Here is a 19436-nt window from a genome sequence, read left to right on the forward strand (position 1 = left end):
ATGCTTTTTAATATATTATAAGCGATCTGGAAAGAGGTACGACGAGTGAGGTGATCAAATTTGCAAATGACACAAAATTATTCAGAGTAGTTAAATCACAAGTAGCTTGTGATAAATTGCAGGAGAACCTTGTGAGGCTGGAAGAGTGGGTGTCCATATAGCAGATGAAATATAGGGGTAGATTTTCAAAGGGTCCTGAAAACCTACCCCAACCCCCCCTGCCAGCGCACGCAAAGCCCTGGGATGCGCATAAGTCCAGGGCTTTCCTGGGGGCATGTCGGGGGGCATGTCACGGCCAGCGCGTCATTGGGGGCATGTCGGGGGCGTGTCACGGCTGGCATGTCATTGGGGCTTCTGGGGGCGTGTCCGCGGCCTCCGGACTGGCCTCCGGTCCGGACCATGGCGCGCCGGCGTAACTTGTGCAACAAAGGTAGGGGGGTTTAGATAGAGCTGGGGGGTGGGTTACGTAGGGAAGGTGCAGGGGGTGGAAGGAAAGTTCCCTCTGAGCTGCTCCGATTTCGGAGCGGCCTCAGAGGGAACAGAGGCAGGATGCGCCACTCGGCGCATGCAGGCTGCCGATTTTTGGGCATCCTTGCGCGCACCGACCCCGGATTTTAACAGATACGCGCACTATGCGCATATCTATTGAGATCTGGCATACTTTTGTTGCGCCTGGTGTGCAAACAAAGTACTCGCGTGCGTAGTTTTATAAAATCTGCCCCATAATGTGGACAAGTGCAAAGTGAGGCATATAGGGAAAATAACCCATGCTGTAGCTACACATGTTTAGTCCATTCCATTTAAGGAGTTACCACCCAGGAAAAAGATCTGGGCATAATAGTTGATATTATAGGAATCATGAGCTCAGTTTGCTATTGCGATCAAAAAAGCAAACAAATGTTAGGAATTATTAGAAGGGAATGACAAATAAAACAGAAGATGTCATAATGCTTCTATATCGCTCAATGGTTAGACCATCTTGAATACTATGCAAGCCGAGGCTGGCGGCGGATATTATCCCTCCAAGCAAAGGTGAGATGGAGTGGCAGGCAGGGAGGCATGAGCCACAATAACAGAAGAACTGGCCACAAGAACTGAAGAGGAACTGAAGAAGAAGATGAATACCACTGAAGCTGGAGACTAGACAAAGACCAGGAGCTTAAGACAAGACACAAGACTTGGGAATGCTGAGGTAACTCACACTACACAGGCTGTAGGGAGACCTGTTGTTGAGGTGAGGACTGCAGGGAGAAAGGGCTTTTTATGTGCCAAGACTTGTGATGTCATCCAAGGGCGCTGTGGGGGATTTATCGCCATGGGCTCTTTAAATCTGTGTGCGTTGGGTGCACATGCACCTAGGGCAGCCATGAGAGAAGCCGGAAGCGTCCCCCCTCGTGTCGCTTTGGGCCTGTGTGGATTACAGCGGCCTGCCCTACATCTGTCCTGGGGATTCTTGGAAACATCAAGGATCCAACAATGACGGCTCGGGGCTGGTGGTGAGGCGGCTCGCAGGGGGACCCGCGGACTGCCAAATGCAATACTTTGAAGACACATTTTTTTAAATTAATCATATTGTGATTATTTTCTGTTTTTGGATAATGGAATTTTTACTGCTGCTGCAATTCATTTATTTTATATGAGTTTGTTATCTGCCTTGAACAGAAATTGGTAATATGATGGGATATAATTTTGTGTAAATTAATTAATTAATTAATAATGCTGTTTTTTTCTCAGGGGCAGGCTATTCCTGCCTGCAGGCAGAAAGGAGACCCAAGTGGTTTTCTAGCATCAAGTATTTTATGGTAGGTCTGGAAATTAATAATTCTGATCTATGATTTATGGAAAGAATATACATAAAAAAGAATGATATATTAACTGTAAATGTAAAGTAAGAAATTGGCAGGGTAGCTGGAGCTGTGTAATAGAATTATTTCTGACTACTCTGGCTGACGATGTATTTAGAGGATAGGCTGTATGGATTCAGAGTTCTCACCCAGACACAGACTAGTTTGAAGGCCGCAGGCCAACCTCTGAGTGAACTCATATTATTATTGTACTGTGAAATGTTTACGAACAGATAAGAATCTAAGAACTGTAGAGCCAGTAGTTCTATGTTGAGAAAGTAAGCAATTAACTGATACTAATGTCTGAGGGGCCGATGCAATAAAGTGCACTCAGCATAGCGCACAGGTTAACGAGCACTTGGATGCCCTTTTTGGATGCACTAGACTAACACCTGATGCAATAAAGGGATTAGCATGTCCAAAACACGCGCCCAAACTGCATAGCTGATAGCGCTCATCACATGCAAATTCAATATAGATGAGGCTATTAGCTATTACCAACGAATGCAATAAATCCCCAGGCACCCAATGAACATTTTTTAACATGGCAAATTTAACTCCAGCTCTGGAGCTGGCAAGTTATTTCCGAGTCAAGGGCTCTTGAGAAAAAAAATACTGTTCTCTGTGGTTACTCCAAGGAGGAGGAACCATAGATAACAGTAGATCTACTGTTTTGCATTGTTTTGAAACATTTATTCTGTTTGTTTATTAGTATAGTTTTACTATTATTTCTGAGTGGGGATCTATAGCTGCTTGGCTACTTCTGCTTTCCTAATAGAAGGTGTATTGGTGTTTAGGGCCTGATTTAAATTTGTAGTGTTGCCTTTTCATAGATAGTGTTGATACTGTTTGAGTGCATTCCATAATACAAGTGTAACTGTGTGCAGATTAATTTATGTGTATTACTGTTAAGTTGAAGTTGATTTTGTGTGTGTGACTGAGGTGAGGTATTTTACTAGCATGTAAGGCTTTATATCAGTCTTATTTGTTATGTTTTCTCATGAGGACATGCATTGTGGTAAACTGCTGTCTTTTCATAAGTAGGGATATTGAGCCTGGTAGTAGAAGGAGTTCATGTTGCTGTTACTGTAGGGTGAGTTGTACAGGGAATGTCATAATTCTGCTTTACATCCATTATTGTGGATCAGGGGGGTTCCTGTGGGTACAAACTGTGCTTTTAGTCCCATTACGGTCATGTGTTCAGTGTGTCACGCATGTGAGAACCATCTGTCTGGTATGTCTGGACAGAAAAAAGTTTCAGAACCACCGATCTAAACCAATGAAGACATGTTTATGAGAACATCATAGCAGATTAAATTTCAAAGAAAATGGATGCAATTCAAATATTGTTTACAATTTCAGAACACTTTTGAACAATTGCAGTGGTCCATTCTAGAGTCAGTTTCATTACCAGATAGAGATGGCAACATGGCATCAATACTCAACTATAAAGAGCTGAGATGGATTTTTAATTTATGTTCAGTTCACCCAGCAGGTATGAATGATGCTGTTGAATGGACTTCTCTTTCATAAAAGATCAAAAACATATTGTTGCACCCGTCGGTCGCAGACAGCTGCAACCTTTGCTGTTCACCTCTTTTTCCCCTGCACCAACTATTCTCAGAGCCATGGCGGCCTAAGCCTGCAAATGCTGCCTTCCCCGGCGTCCCTGGGATGGTGTGGGTGATCCCGTCCACCATCTTGAATAGGGGATTACCTAGGGCACATGCGCGTGAGCCAGTCCCTCTCTTATTCATGTCATGGCAGAAACCTCGGGGGCATCCCCTCCACATGACGTCACCGCCAAGTGTATTTATACCATCCAGCCTATGCTTCCTATGAGTTAGCAAGGACTTCCTTCCTGCTTATTTCACTCCATTTGGAGACGCTTCACTTCACTACTCTGAACTGGTTCCTGAACTCCTAGACTTAGAACGCTTTAGGTACCTGCTCCTCGGGGGCCTTGTTATGTTCTGGCTATCCACTCCTCGGAGGGCCTTCCTGCCTGGAGAATCCATTTATCCTTGTTCGGGATCCTGCTTGTTCAGCCTTGTGAGTGCTATCCTCGCTTCCACCATCTTGGTGACAGAACCACTGGTGTACCCCTTGTCTTGGGCCACTACCGTGCTCATCTCAGCTACCTTTCTACACTACGGAGTGAGTACCATCATCTACTTTGCTCTGCTGAACCCCTGCACCTCTCTGAACTACTACTCGCTGATCCTCTGCATACCCCACCCAGCGGGCCACTACCGGATCTACCCTGAGAGGTGTGTCATCAAAAGAGGAGTTTCCTGGTGTACCCTGCTCTGCGGGCCACTACCAGGGATATCATCATTGAGCAGCCTTACTACTCTGAACTGTGTTTTCTCTCCATACTGTGGGTACTACCCATGTTTCCAGTATAATAGAGTCTCTTACATCTGTGTCCGTCTCAGCTGAGGCCACGCCTATCATAGTGAGTCCCCACTGGGCTCCACCCTGTGGGTGGAGTCAACTCTCACTATGATCCAGGGTCCACAATCATACCAGATTATAACACATATTGTTTGTTTTGATACAATTTAGTTTTTCTTATTGGACATGATCATTTTTATGGCATTTCAAAGGATCCAATGAATGTGGGTAATGAGTTGGAATTCTTTCCCCCATGTGAATAAATTAATACTGATTAATTCACAGTGCTCTATGTCAGTTACCTGAACTGATATTATTGGAGGAAAGTGTTGCGGTCCTGGCCGCGAGCACCGCAGCCAGGCCCTTACCTCTTGATTCCCGGACCTGCTCCCGCCTCCGGAGTCCTGGCCTGCGGCCTGTTTGGCAGCGCCCCCGCTGGGGCAGCGCTGCTGGGAAGGTTCCGGTGGACTCCCTGTCCCTAGGCGCGCGCGCACGCCACTTGGACGCCTTTGTAGTCCGTTTCCCGCCAGTACAGACTCCGCCCAAATCCTGACATCAGACACCGCGGCCATGATAAGCCGGCCGCGGCCATCCAGCCCTTGCCTTGCAACGGGTTAGCATTCTTGTTTCCTGTTGCGTTGCGCCCCGGAGTGACCCACTTGACTACGTCGCTCCGTTCCTGCTTCAGTACCGCTTGGTTCCTGCCTGCTTGCTACAGTACCTGCTCGGTTCCTGCCTACTTGCTTCAGTACCTGCTTGGTTCCTGCCTGTCTGCGACAGTTCCTGCCTGGTTCCAGTACCCGAGTCCTGCTACAGTTCCTGCCTGGTTCCAGAACCCGTACCCAGTTACAGTATCACTACTGTCCTAGTCTGGTTCCAGTTACCTGCCCTGATCCACAACCCGCCTAAGTCCCAGTTTTAGCACGAAATGCCTGGGTCATCATAGTTTCCTTGTGAAAATGATGGACCAATCTCTTTGCTCTATTTTTAAAATGCAAACTAAAATTAATAACTTCCCATAATTGTTGGAAGCAGCAGCTGTTGGAGGAAATACTTCATGCATAGGACTGTTTGACATCTCTGCTTGTGCATACCCCAATAAAGATTAGTTTTGCTAATTGATAGTTTTCTATGTTGCAGAATGATATAAATAGTCATTACAAAATGGCAGATCCAAGTATAGGACACTGTAGCCATCTGCATGAATGTTGAGCACTGTATAGAAATTGGATTTCATGCCCTAGACCAGAGATTTTCAACCAGTGTGTCACCAAGCACCGGCAGGTGTGTCGCGGCTCCCAGTGTCCCACTGCCCCACTTGTGCTTCCCTTCTCCCCAGGAGCAGGGCCAAAGAGTTGGAGATACCCTGTGAGCTGCCGCCGGAGGCCAGGCCAGTGGCAGCTGAAGAGTCGAAGAGACCCTGTGCGCCACCGGAGGCCAGGCCAGTGGCAGCTGATAAGCAGAGGTCAGGCTTACTGGGCCAAACAATGAGAAGAGGCTCCATGTGAGCTTATGTGTATATGAGTGGCAGCTTTGTGTTCCTGTGGTAGAATGGGTGCATGAGTAGCAGCTTTGTGTGTGCCTGTGGTAGAATGGGTGCCTGGGTGAGTGAGTGGCAGCTTTGTGTGTGTGTGTGGTAGAGTGGATGCCTGGGTACATGAATGGCAGCTTTGTGTGTATGTGTGGTAAAATGGGTTCCTGGGTGCGTGAGTGTGAGCTTTGTTGGTTGAGGTATAATGGGAGCTAGATCATTTGTGTGTGATTCAGAACTTGCATGTGTGTGATTGAGAGAGAGACTGGTCAGAGGTGATGTGTTTCTCTGAGAGAGAAACAGACTGAAGATGACTGGTGTGTATGTGTGTGTGTGTTTGGTGTGAGAGAGAGACAGCGACATATCAGGGAGATGACTGGTGTGTGTGAAAGAGAGAGAGTGGTCAGGGAGATGACTGGTGTGTGAGAGACAGATGGTCAGGGAGGTGGCTGGTGTGTGTATGTGTGTGAGAGAGAGAGACAGAGACTGGACAGGGAGGTGGCTGGTGTGTGTGAGACAGATGGTCAGGGAGATGACTGGTGTGTGTGTGAGAGAGATAGAGACTGGTCAGCAAGATGACTGGTGTCTGTGAGAGAGAGAGTGGTCAGGGAGGTGGCTGGTATGCATGAGAGAGACACGACAGGGAGATGACTGTGTGTGTGTGTGTGAGAGACAGAGACTGGACAGGGAGGTGACTGTGTGTGTGTGGGAGTGAGAGACAGAGACTGGACAGGGAGGTGACTGTGTGAGAGAGACAGAGACTGATCAGCAAGGTGACTGATGTCTGTGTGAGAGAGACAGAGTAGTCAGGGAGGTGACTGGTGTGTGTGCTTGTGTGTGAGAGACAGATGGTCAGGAGGTGACTAGTGTATGTCAAGGAGAGACAGAGGACTGGTCAGGGAGGTGGCTGGTGTGTGTGTGAGAGAGCAGAGACTGGTCAGGGAGGTGACTGGTGTGTGTGAGAGAGACAGAGACTGGATAGGGAGGTGAATGGTGTGTGTGAGAGAGAGAGACAGAGACTGATAAGCGAGGTGACTGGTGTCTGTGTGAGAGAGACAGAGTAGTCAGGGAGGTGACTGTGTGTGTGCGTGTGTGTGAGAGATGGGTCAGGAGGTGACTAGTGTGTGTGTGTGTGTGTGTGTGTGTGTGTGTGTGTGTGTGAGAGAGAGAGACAGAGACTGATCAGGGAGGTGTGTGTGTGTGTGTGTGTGTGAGGAAGAGAGACTAGTTATGGAGGTTACTGGTCTGTGTGTGACAGAGACTGTGTGTGAGTGACCGGTTGTGGGCCCTAAGGAAGAGGACTGTGGAAAGAGCTTCAGCAGCCACTGCTGCTTTCTGGTGAGTGCTATGGCCTGCAAGGGGAAAGGAGTAGGAGAGTTGCTAGAGAGGGTAAGTAAAGGTGGCTTTTAAGTTTATTTTTCTTTATTGACTGCCATTTTAATTATTGGCTATTATGTGATGTGTTTGCTGTTTTGAAATATTTTATTGATATTTGGACAATTTTTAATAATTTTTATGAGTTTTTAATTGTTGAATGTTATTCTGTTCATCATTTGTTTTGTAACATTTATTAGTAAAGCTTTACAATTATTTCTGTGTTGGGATCTATAGCAGCTTGGCTTATTCTGTTTTCCTAATAGGAAGTGTATTAGTGTTTAGGGCCTGTTTAAATATTTATAGTGTTGCCTTTTCATAGATAGGATTGTTACTGTTGAGTGTGTTCCATAATACAGGTTTAACTTTGTGTGGGTTAGTATGTGTGCATTATTATGTTAAGTGCTATATTTCTCTTCCATTTCTCAAGTTTGCACTGCATGCAGAAGCAGCTGTTTTAGTTTTCCATTCCAGTTTCTCTCCATATTTATAATTTGCGGTCTGTCTGTACTTGGTGAAGGTCAGTTCTGGGTGTGTGACCGAGGTGAGGTATTTTACTAGCATGTAGGCATTTCTATCAATCTTATTTGTTGTGTTTTCTCAATAGGACATGTATTAGTGGTAAATTACTGTCTTTTCATAAGGAGGGGTATTGTGCCTGGTAGTAAAGAGAGTTTGTTTTGCTTTTACTGAGATGTCATCAGAACCAGAATATCTTTTTTTTGTATGGTGAGTTGTACGGGTAATGTCCTAGTTCTGTTCTGCACCCATTGTTGGGGGTTGAGGGGGTTCCTGAGGATGCAGAATATTTACATTTAGCCCCATGTCGGTCACATGTTCAGTGTGTCACGCATGTGAGAACCATCTGTTAGGTGTGTCCCGGCCGAAAAAAGGTTGCGAACCACTGCCCTAGACAAGTTTTTTGAATATAAAATTTGTTACTAAAATTTTTGCTTTGTACACTTATGGTATTTATATCTTTCTAGTGAAAAGCTGTTGAATTTTTTGCCATATTAAATAGCTCCTGAAGAAGAAGAATCCCGAAACACGAGCCATGCCGGACTCTCTAAGTGGCACAAGAAGGACTTTCAAAACAATATTCAAAAGATAAGTGTCTATGGCTTTTCATTCGGAAAAATGATTTTATGCACAGAGAAAATTGTTCTTTAAAAAATATATAGGAGACCAATGATTATAAAATATCAGGTGAATTTCATTTTAGAGGTTGTGAGGTGAAATATATAATCTCACAAACTATGGGGGTTATTTTCCAACTTGCGTTATGGCGCTTTCGCATGCAAAAAACGCCTTAACACATGCAAAAAGCACCGTAACACATGGTGCGATGCTAATTTTTAAAATGGGAGGAGTCAAGGGTGGTATTTTTGTGAAAGTGAACTGGCTTCATGAAGCCATAACACATGATATCGCACAATTTTAACACCAAAAATAACTACACTTTTTTCATTAGCGTTAAGCTGTGTGATATGCCCATAACGCAAATTGTGATTTTTTTGCAAATTATGTTTTGGGCATTTTTAGGCTGGGGAGGGGCCTGAGGTGGGAGGGAGAGAGAGAGAGAGAGAGCGCGCCAGAGCCTCTGGGGTGCCACCATAGTAAGCAGCTATTTATGCTACTATAGGAGGCCCACCTATTAATTTGAGATGAGGTTTAGGTAGTAGTGTAGGGGTTAGGGGCCACTTTGACATGCAGAGTGAGATGTATGAACAGAACAGTACACTCTTGTAAAGATTTGATGTCCTTCAGAGTGAGGAAACTCACACAACAATGAGATTTGTACAATGTTCTCTCTACCTAGCTTGTTGGACTTTCTACCTGGGTAACATAGAGATATAAACAGCTAACTACTAGAAGGGCCTTATAGATAGTCACCCTCACTCTCTGGTTGCAGGTAGGAAATGCAATAATTGTGGTATTACCGATAAATAGGCTATTACCATAAAAACACGCTCCTCTTCCTATCACATGCAATAGCTTGATGAATCTAGCACTATATTTGAATGACCAGTCTAAAGCCTGTTATCTTAGATGAAAGTCTCAATAATAAGATCAGGCTCTTTGGTTCCACTGAGTGTGGTTTTCTTCTGTGCTCCATAAATAAGACATAATATTCACATATTGCTGCCATTGCTAAATATCTCCCATAAAATGGCCCCTGCTGCTTCATTCCTGTCAACACTAGTCTCTAAAAATCCCAAACCAGTCCCTCATGCATAATGTCTGTGGTCACTGCCAAAGATTAGAATATCTGCTGGTTCCCTTGTCCTTCAGAAGTCTTCTCTGAAAGAGTCAAGGCAGAGTGCATGCATATATATGAATTCTGCACCACACTATGGCATCAGTTTTCCGCAGCAGCCCTTGTAACAGGAAATGCATAGAATTCAAATGCTGATTCAAAGGGAAATTCATAAAGCTCTTCTTGTGTCCAAATAACAAGTGAAAACTATATAAAGTAGTACATAAAATATAAAAAAACCTAAAATAGTATTCCATGTAAGCTAACACCAAAATACTTAAATCTTGAAAAACATCTTTTCTAGTATGTCTTCTTTTTAATCTATCATGTATCAGTAGAATATTAACTTAAAATGCTGCTTTATGTGCTTTTTCACTCTAACATTAAGAATCACTCAACTGAAATCAACTCATCGTGCTTGTTCACTTTTGATGTTAAAGAGGGCAATGCCGCTTAAGCTGTCTTGAATCACTGTGCAAGGAGATTTTGATGAGCTTGATTTTGGTGAATGATCATTCAAATGATGCAGTTGTTACAGCAGCAGACAAAAAATTTTAAAACTCCATATTGAATACTATAAACTGGAAGAGATTTCTAGCAATCTCGTTAAGTAGATGCAACAGGAAGAGACATGCAGCAAAATTTGCATAATATTTGGTCTTCAGAGGGAGAATTTCTTCAATCAGCTCAAATGTAGGCATTTTAAATCAATATACTATGTGGTTCTCCAGGAAATGTAGACTGACAGTCTACACTTACAGTCATAGAGCAAATTCACTTCTCCTTAATTTCCTCTTGCAAACATAGGCATTATATGCTTGGACAAAATTCCATAATCTTTTCCTACTGAAAATAAATCATGAGGCGATAGAAAACATATTATATGTAGTAGCTTCTAAAAATAAGCAAAAGCGTGTTGTTCATCAGCAACTTTATGACAGTAATTATACAAACTAACCATCCTCTCATCCCTTCTCACAAACATAAGGAATCCATGCCAGGATAGGAGAGGTAACTTATAGGATTGTACATGCAATGTACTCCAAATGGAAAAAAAAAAAAAAAGGTTAGCTTCTAAATAATACATTGACCCATTTGGTAACGCAGTCTTTGAGCATATTGGGGTAGATTTTAAAAAGGTGCGCACGGGCGTACATGTGCGCACGCTACTCGGCGCGCGCACATGTACACCTGATTTTCTAACTTGCATGCGCAGGCGCGCGCAAGTTATAAAATCAAGGGTCAGTGTGCACAAGGGGGTGCACAATTGTGCACCCTGCACGTGCCGAGCCCCGCTGCCTTCCTCCGTTCCCTCCCAGGCCGCTCCAGAATCAGTGTGGCCTGGGAGGGAACTTCCCTTCCCCTTAACCTGACCTTCCCACCCCTTCCCCTAACCTTCCCCCCCCTCTAGCCCTAATCTAACCGCCCCCAAAAGTTTTGTTTTACCTTTTGCGCCTGCCAAGTTGCACGCGCCGGCCGACTGCCGGCACGCGATCCCTCAGAACAGCGGCAATGGCCGCTGTGTTACAGGTCGCTGTGTTGCAGCCCCGCCCCTTCCCTCCCCTTTAGTAAAGCCCCGGGACTTACACGCGTCCCGGGGCTTTACGCGCACCGCCAGGCCTTTTGAAAATAGGCCCAGCGCACGTAACCTTTTGAAAATTTGGCCCATAAAGTAGTAGAGGTGATATAAAAAGCAAAATAAATTGCTGATAGGCCAAAACAGACTCAGCCTGTTAAAGAGAAACACATTCTTGACTGCAAAACAAGAACAAAAATACAGCTGTTCCTCAACTGGAAATGTAAAAAATAATACAGTAAGCTTTTACTCAATTCCAGTGTCTCAAGCTCTGTCAGGCAGAGTTCTGCTTGGAGCTGTTCAGCAGCCTCTCTTATCCCTTAACCTGCAAACTCACATTTTTCAAGCTCTTCTGATTATGGGTGTATGTGCACCTGGGGACAGCTGTTTCCCATTAGTGTTCATCTCATGTCCCATATTTCCTTGCCTGTTGCCTTTGATCCTACACCCTCTCCTTCTAGCGTGTATTCTAAGCAAAAGAGGGAAAGCATAGATCCAATCACAGGAAGAAGAAAGAGCTTGCAATTGGGAGGTAAAGTAATGAAGAGGCAGGAAGAAAATAGAAAGGATTATGTAGGTAGTAGGAAAGTGATCAGAATAAGAGTTGGTTAAAGGACAGAGAGACAGTAGAGAAGGGTGGATCAACTGAGAAGAGACTAAGACCATGGAAAAGAAAAAGAGAGAAACAAAAAGGATAGGAATGGAGAACAATTAGTAGCTTGGTTTTCTTTTTTAATATTTTCTTTTTGGCATTGTGATGGAATGGGTATACTGCATCTGCAGAACTGGCCCTGTAGGACTGAGCCAACAGCTGGCCAAAGCAATAGCAAGCTCTGCAAACAGAAAAATGGAACAGGGGAGATTAAAACAGAATAACTTTAAACAAATGCCTTTTGGATAATGTAGTCTCAAAATAATGTAGCAACAAACTACCTTTATTTATTTATTTATTTATTTAGATTTATATTCCACTTTTCAGCCACTTCAAAGTAGATTACATTCACGTACTGCAGATATTTTCCAGTCCCCAGAAGGCTCACAATTTAAGTTTTGTACCTGAAGCAATGGAGGGTGAAGTGACTTGCCCAAGGTCACTTTGTCATTTTGGAGCACAAGGAGGAACTCTAGAAGAGAAAGAACCAAAGTGAGTACAAAAGTAGCATGGCCTTGCAGACAGGATTTGCGTGTGATGGGTCTCTAAGAAGGATTTCATTTTATCTCTAGGAAACCCTCAGAGAAAATTCTAGGTGGGAGAAACTATTTGACCTCCATTTGTGGAATGAAGGGGTGTGGCCATTCTATAGGAGAGCAGAAGCTGTCTGTCACTGCTCAGTGGATAATATGTGTAACACCCCCTTGACTATTTACCTCATGGGGCATTCCTGGGACGGGACTGACCTGGCGGGAGCCCCCCCTAAGGCAGACTCCAACGTGCCTCCACCTGGCATCAAGAACGTGCCAGGTGGAGGCACGTTCTTGATGCCTAGTGCCTCCACCTGGGGAAGAAGGTGTTAGTGGGTGGGATTTCCCTCCTGTCACCCTAGAAAACGAATGGGACTGTGAACAAGGTTGGCTGTATGTACAAATGTATACAGGTTTATTAGACTATATAGGTATATACATTTCCACATGACTATGTACATCAAGCACACTTATCTACTCATGGTTAATAGTCTCAGGCCACACAACTATATACATTTCTACAAGGTAGCAAGAACATTTAATATTTGGCAATTTGGGATTGTTGGCCCTCACAGTATACCGCACAAGCAAACTATGAAAGACCAAAACTCAACTCAGGAATTTCCAATAAAATAAAAGGGTGGTCAGAAGAGTGTACAGATCCACAAAAGTTTTCAAATTGCAGAAAATAGAGTTTGACAGCTTTAGGATGGTACTGCAAGTTCAAGAAGAATCGTACTCAGTCCCCCACTTCATCAGACTAGCTGAATGTATCAGGTTGAGTCAGAGATTCCATTCAGAAGTCACCAGGAATCAGCATACAGCACAAGCAAACAGTGAAAGACCAAAACCCAACTCAGGAATTTCCAATAAGATAAAAGGGTGGTCAGAAGAATGTACAGATCCACAAAAGTTTTCAAATTGCAGAAAATAGAGTTTGACAGCTTTAGGATGGTACTGCAAGTTCAAGAAGAATCTTACTCAGTCCCCCACTTCATCGGAATAGCTGAATGTATCAGGGAGGCAATCCTGGGTCCCCCTTGAGCAAGGGGATCCCAGCAGCAGATCAAGCAGTCCCCCCAAGAAGGCACTGGGGTCCCCTTCTGCCTGGGGGACCACTTGATCTGCCACTGCAGTCCCCTTCTTCCTGAGGTCCCCTTGCTCAAGCAGGACCAAGGCTTTCCTCCTGATCCACCACTGTCTTTCAGTGTCTCTCCCTTGGGAAGAGGGCTTTTCCTGAGTTGAGTTTACTGCTCCACTAGGTAAATGGCTTGTTTAATGCTCACTGATTCAGGTCCTTCACAGTCTTAGTTTTTAGTGATCTTAGCTCTGCTAAGCTCATGACCAGTCATTTGTGTTACCCAGTCTAGATGGGTCATATTCTCTCAGCCAAGAGACTAAGACCCATGTAGGACCATGGGAAGAGAATGTATGCACAGCCTTCTACCCTACCTGGCTTCTTTTTTTTTCTGTTGTCTGAGAACAGGGTACCCAAGGGTCTGATGCCCCTTGTTAGTCAGGGTGAGCATCTTTGCTTCCTAAAGACTGATTTTTCAGTACATTTCTCTCATAAATCCCTTTCTCATTCAGAAGTTTCCAATGTAGGACTTTTCCAGTCATAGTTCTGTATGATTTAAGGTGATATTTCACTGCAAGTTACCAATAGTAGTCCAGGGGGCTGTGACATGCAAATTCTCTACCTGAGTCTCTGACTCATCTAGTCAATGGTCATGTAAGTACCTTCACAGTCAGAGGTCGGGCAACCTTTTAAATCTCATTCTGTGTTTCCTGGGCTGTTGGCTCATGTTACATAGCTGCATTGTCCTCTCTTTTTCTCTGCTGAAGTTCACTTAAATGGTAGCATGCTCTTTAACCTCTCCCCCTTGGTGGGAGGGGTTCATATGGAAAGTGTGGTAATTTGAATGGCTGCTAGATGGCATCCTTTCAGGTAAAATCACACTATGTATTTACACTGTAGTGGGAAGAATGGTTAATAGACCCTTATGGGATATGTTCTCCTTTAAAAAGAATGGGGAGCGAGACGTCCTGTAGAAAGAGTGCTCCTCCAGATAAAAAAGCTGGGTTTAGGATTTGGCAAGAGGAGTTGGAAGGAGGAACCCATCTGGGGAGTAGGTGCATCCCCGGTAGTCTCTCTTTTGAGAATGACCTGTAGGGGTTTTCCTTTCATAGGGAAAGGCTTGAGAAAGAGAGGTGTTTCTCCTCAAGGAAAAACAATTAAGGGACCCGACTTAAGTCTAGAAAGTGGAATAAAGTCCAGAGAACCCACAAGTAGTGGGGAGGAATTTGAGTGTGGAAGCCTTAGAAGAGTGAGAGCCATGGATGCTGGGGAAACCTCTGCTTGGATGAGCATCATGAAATGTTTGAAGGGTTACAGGGTTTCTATTGAGAATGGAGAAAATTACTGTGTCCAGTAAGTGAGCAGTGAAGCACCTATGTGATATATTAATGCTAAGATTGTGAGAACCATGGTCCTCTGAGTAAAGAGAGAAACAGCAGCTGAAGTGAGTGGACTTTTTATTCACTGAATGTACTTTGATCTATTTTAGAGTGGGGAAGATTTTGTAAGTTGTTCCTTTAACCAAGCGAAAGGTGTATGTAATTGTTGAAGTGTACTGCATTAACCTTTTCTATTTTTGCAGCTATTATAGGCTAGTTGTGGAAGTTTATGTACCATGATTTACTCAGTGACTTTTACTCTGTGTTATACACTCTGGCTGATGATAAAGTTTTGTTGTTAGAATATATCTGTGGAATGGGTCTCTATTTCATTGTCTGTTGTTGGTCAGATTTTCTTACAGTGAGATCTCTATCCAGCTCAGGGCATTTTATACCCTTCTTGCTCTTGGCCCCAGTTCACAATACCATCTACTTAACTCAAATTCTTTTTAATCCTACCAAGAAACTGGCAATTGGTTCACTCTGGTGCCAGAACTCTTCACATTTTATGTGCCCTTACAAGAAGAGTTACATGTGGGTAATGTAGTCTTGCAGAGTCAACAGCCTAGGATTTAGGTGAAAGCTAAAAAGGGCATGGCAAGATGAAAACAGCCAAAAGCTAATTACAGGGAGAGAGATGGCAGGACTGGAAGGGGCAGGTCACTGCTATGCAAAAGATAGAGCAGCTAGAAAAGGAGCAGTTAGGGAGAATCATGGAAAGCTTAAAGCTACCATTCTAGTTGAGTATAAGCTCTTTAAAGGCTGAGAAACATGCAGGGAAAGGGCACTTAACAATTGTAAAGGGAGTTTAATAATTTGTGCAAACCTGAGTATAACACCTGCTGTATAGGTATAAGAGCCCTGCTATAAAGAAGGAGCTGAATTCTGTTGTTGCTAGTGAATTGTCAGTATGAGCAAAGGAAATAAAAGATGTGAATTATGCAAGATTGCTGGGCTGGTCGGCTTTTAGGTGCTCTCTTACAACAGCCCAGATAGGACGCAAACAGTGGCCTGTCACAGGAGTATAATAGAGATTTACTATATTTAGGAATATGCCAGCAATGGGAGATTCTTGGGGCATAGTGGATATTTAGAAGTGGTAGGAGGGTCTGTCCCCAAAAGGATAGGTCAATAACATCAGTGACTAAGTTATTGGTGAGGGAGAGGGAGTCTGGAGAGTCAAAGGTAATGGTTAGAGTATTGCTGTAAGGACCCAGACCAGTGTTTGTTCTAGGAGCAAGTGAGGGGCAGCCAAGGGTTTCTTGCTGGGTTTGTGAAGGCGAGAGGGTTGTTTTTCCCTTCTCTGAGGTGAAGAGGGATTCTGCAAGACCCAGGATGTTCACATCCAAGGTGGATTCCTGATTCCAAGAGTAACTTCCAACCCAAGTGAACTTCAGAAATTCACAAGGCTCACACTCAGTATTGGAGCTAAATCTCTGCTAATGCAATATCTTTCTTCTTTTTCCCCAGTTAGAGAGTTCTCCATTGGGGGGGGGGGGGTGGGGGGGGGGGAGGTTAAACTGCCTAGACCCTGTGCTTTAACTAGATAGTCCTTTTATAAGTGCTAATAAAGAATCTGGACATTGATGTTGTTCCAACATAAGCTTTATTGATGACATAGATAGTTCATAGAAAAGAAACATGGCACTTATTCAAGTCTCTCTCAGATAATATTCATAAAGAAATTCCAAATATCCCTTATGCACTTGGTGAAGGAGTAGATACCCAAGTGGTTGCAGAACCAGGGCATAGAAAGGAGGAACTGAGCCTTCACCAGGGCTGGCTCTATGCTAACCAGCGCCATGTGTGAAAACTGAAATTTTGCAACCCTCTCCTCCCCCCTTTGGTGGTGAGAGCTCTGGCACAGCCCTCCCTCCTTCGATAGTGGCTCCAGCACAGTGTTCACCCGTTCTCTCTCTCTCTCTCTCCTACCCAGCATCCCCTTTTATCCCTCCCCCCACCCTTTACCCAGTACCATTGTCTCCATGACCCCCTCTCTTTTTCCCTCTGCCTACATGATGTAGGAGGCTGTGAGGGAGTGGTGCCCCGTTGTACATGGTGCCCTGTGCAGATGCACAGGTTGCACACCCCAAAAGCTGGTCCTGGTCACCACACTGGTGCTCACAAACAACAAGCAGCTAAGAAAGTGGTCACATGACAGAGAAGGAAAGGAACGGAGAAATTTGGAGAGTGCAAGAGCAAGCAGTAGATCCTAGGTATTTCAAGGACAATCCTTAAGGGAAGGAGGGCCCATTCTGGTTTGCCCAGAGAGACTTCACATTCCATTTAAGATTAAAGAAGAAATCCTGAGAGCTAGATCAAGGGATAACAGGTTCATAGATTCCAATGTACAATTTTTTAATCACTGAGGTGGGTGGCTGGTCTCCCTCTTTAGGCCTTTCGGTCTTTTTTTCTTTCCATTACTGGGAGCTTGGGGGGAGGGGGCGGTTGGGGAGGGCGCAACATGGGCCCATCAACCTGATTCTGGAATTCACTTGGCTGCAGGGCCAGACATCTTTTTTTTTTTTTTAAACATTCTGTCGCTATCTACTCTATTCTTTGGAATATAGCTGGTTAAGCCCAAAGTTATTTGGCTATCTTTAGTCAGATAATTTTAAACCTAACTGGTGATATTTAAAAACTGGCTGGTTATCTTTAAAGTTTCCAGATAAAGTTAGCTGGATAACTTTATTCAGGGATATTCCAGGATAACTATTCCCACTAACTTTAGCTGGACAAGTTAGCCATTATAGACTTTTTTATATATTGGCCTCTTACTTTCTAAGGCTCCGCAGCCAAGACTTTGGACCTTAACTCTGAAAAATGAAGGGACCTGAAAGAAAACTCTTCTCTCTAAATCCAAACTAAAAATCCACACAGACACTAGAGGGTCACTTGCTTTTTATGCTAGCAGAAACAAATCAGTACAGCAGCATCCAGTGAGGGTGGTGTGGCAAAGGCAATGCTTTCTTCTACATTATACTGCACCGACCTAAAAACCAGGCCACGCTCTGTTGTAGGGATCCCAAATGGGCACTACAGAAGGAAGAAAGGAATGACTGGCAAAGCATTTGATAAAGCCATCTGTGGCTAACGTTGGGAACAAGATGAGGATTCTCTACAATTCTTTTCAAACTACAGAGTCAGAGGCTTTTGGAGAATTCTGAGATTCTAGTGTCATTGAGTGATCATTAAAGCTGTTGATGTTTTTGCTATAATCTGCTTAGAACATTTTTTTCTGTATTATGTGGCATATATATAATTGTAAATAATAAATACTTTAGCTGAATGAGGAATTTGATCTGTCTTTTAAGTGAGTCGAGAATTAAACAACTGTCTCCTGCTGTGATTTTTATAAACTGGTCTGTGTCTATTTTTTCTGTAAAAAAAAAAAAAATAATAATAATAATAATAATAATAATAATAAATCAGATTCTACCAGTGAAAAAAATCAACATAAAAAGCCATCTCAGGTAACCAGAAAACAATATGTATATGTAATGTCCTACTTTGGTTCATTACCAGTAGTGCCCTTAGTTTAATTCCTTTAGTTAGGGATAGAGAGGTGAAGATACAGCTCCTCCCTTTGAGGAGCTGGGATGGCTGTCCCCCTATGGAAGAAATAAAAGCAGCTTGCAGCAGTGCAAGTGGAAACAGAGCAGTCTTGGTTTTGAAGTTAGAGGAGATGCAGGAGATTTTTCCTGTGTTGGATTTTTGGGTCTACCTCTTAACTTAAGCGGCTAACTCTGGTCATGTCGTAGGGCTGTCCTAAAGTAGCAGGATATGCTTAAAAGTATTTCTGGCTAACAGGTCAATGCAATATCATGGGCTCAGGCTAGCGCACGGGTTAACTCGCGGATGGACACGTGTTTTGGACGGGTGTCCATAACCCCTGATGCAATAAGGGGGATCAGTGCATCCAAAATGCGCGTCCAAACCAACATATAACTAATAGCGCTCATCACATGTAAATGCCATGTTGATGAGTCTATTAACTAATACCCCTGATGTAAAAAATAACAGCGCATTCAACGCGCACATTTTAACCCTCAAAAATTAACACCAGCCCGGGCTGGTGTAAGTCTTGAGATGCCCCAAAATCTACACAGAAAATCAGAAAATATTGCTTTTCTGTGGTTTCTCCAACTTAATATAGTCATGATATTAAGGCGGAGGAAACACAGAAAGCAACAAAAAGGAAAAAAAAATAAATCTTGATGGCGGTCTAGTTAGGAAAATGAACGCTCAATTTCAGAGAATCCGTTTTCTTAACCCGTGGCTGTGCATGGGTTAGGAAAGATGCTTGTAAAATTGAGCGTCCGTTTTCCTAACCCATGCACAGCTTCATCTTCTAGGCGCCTGATGCCATGGACGTGCTAGGGACGCACAATTTATCCTAAGTGCGCCCTTTTTAGCACTGCAGCTCATTTGCCTATTGCATCGAGCGCCCAAGAGAGGTGAATTTGCGTGTGGTAAAAAAAGGGCGGCCATTTCGAACGCACGCTTTTTACACATACTTTATTGCATCAGCTTGTAAGATAGCCAGGTATATTCAGCAGTGCTGCCACGCCACTGAATATTTCCATTAAATTAGCTGGATGGCTCTATCTAGGTAATTTTACTAGCTGCTCTGTGGCTGAATATCATCCCCTAAGTGAGTAAGTGAGAGAAAAAGAGAATAAGTATGTGGTTGAAAGCCTGTGGGCTGGATTTTCAAAGGGTTATGCGCGCCAGGCCTATTTTTAAAAGACCCGGCAACGTGCGTAAAGCCCCGGGATGCATGTAAGTCCCGGGGCTTTACTAAAGGGGCGGGAAGAG

Source organism: Rhinatrema bivittatum, chromosome 1, assembly GCF_901001135.1.
Source record: "Rhinatrema bivittatum chromosome 1, aRhiBiv1.1, whole genome shotgun sequence".
Lineage (NCBI taxonomy): Eukaryota > Metazoa > Chordata > Amphibia > Gymnophiona > Rhinatrematidae > Rhinatrema > Rhinatrema bivittatum.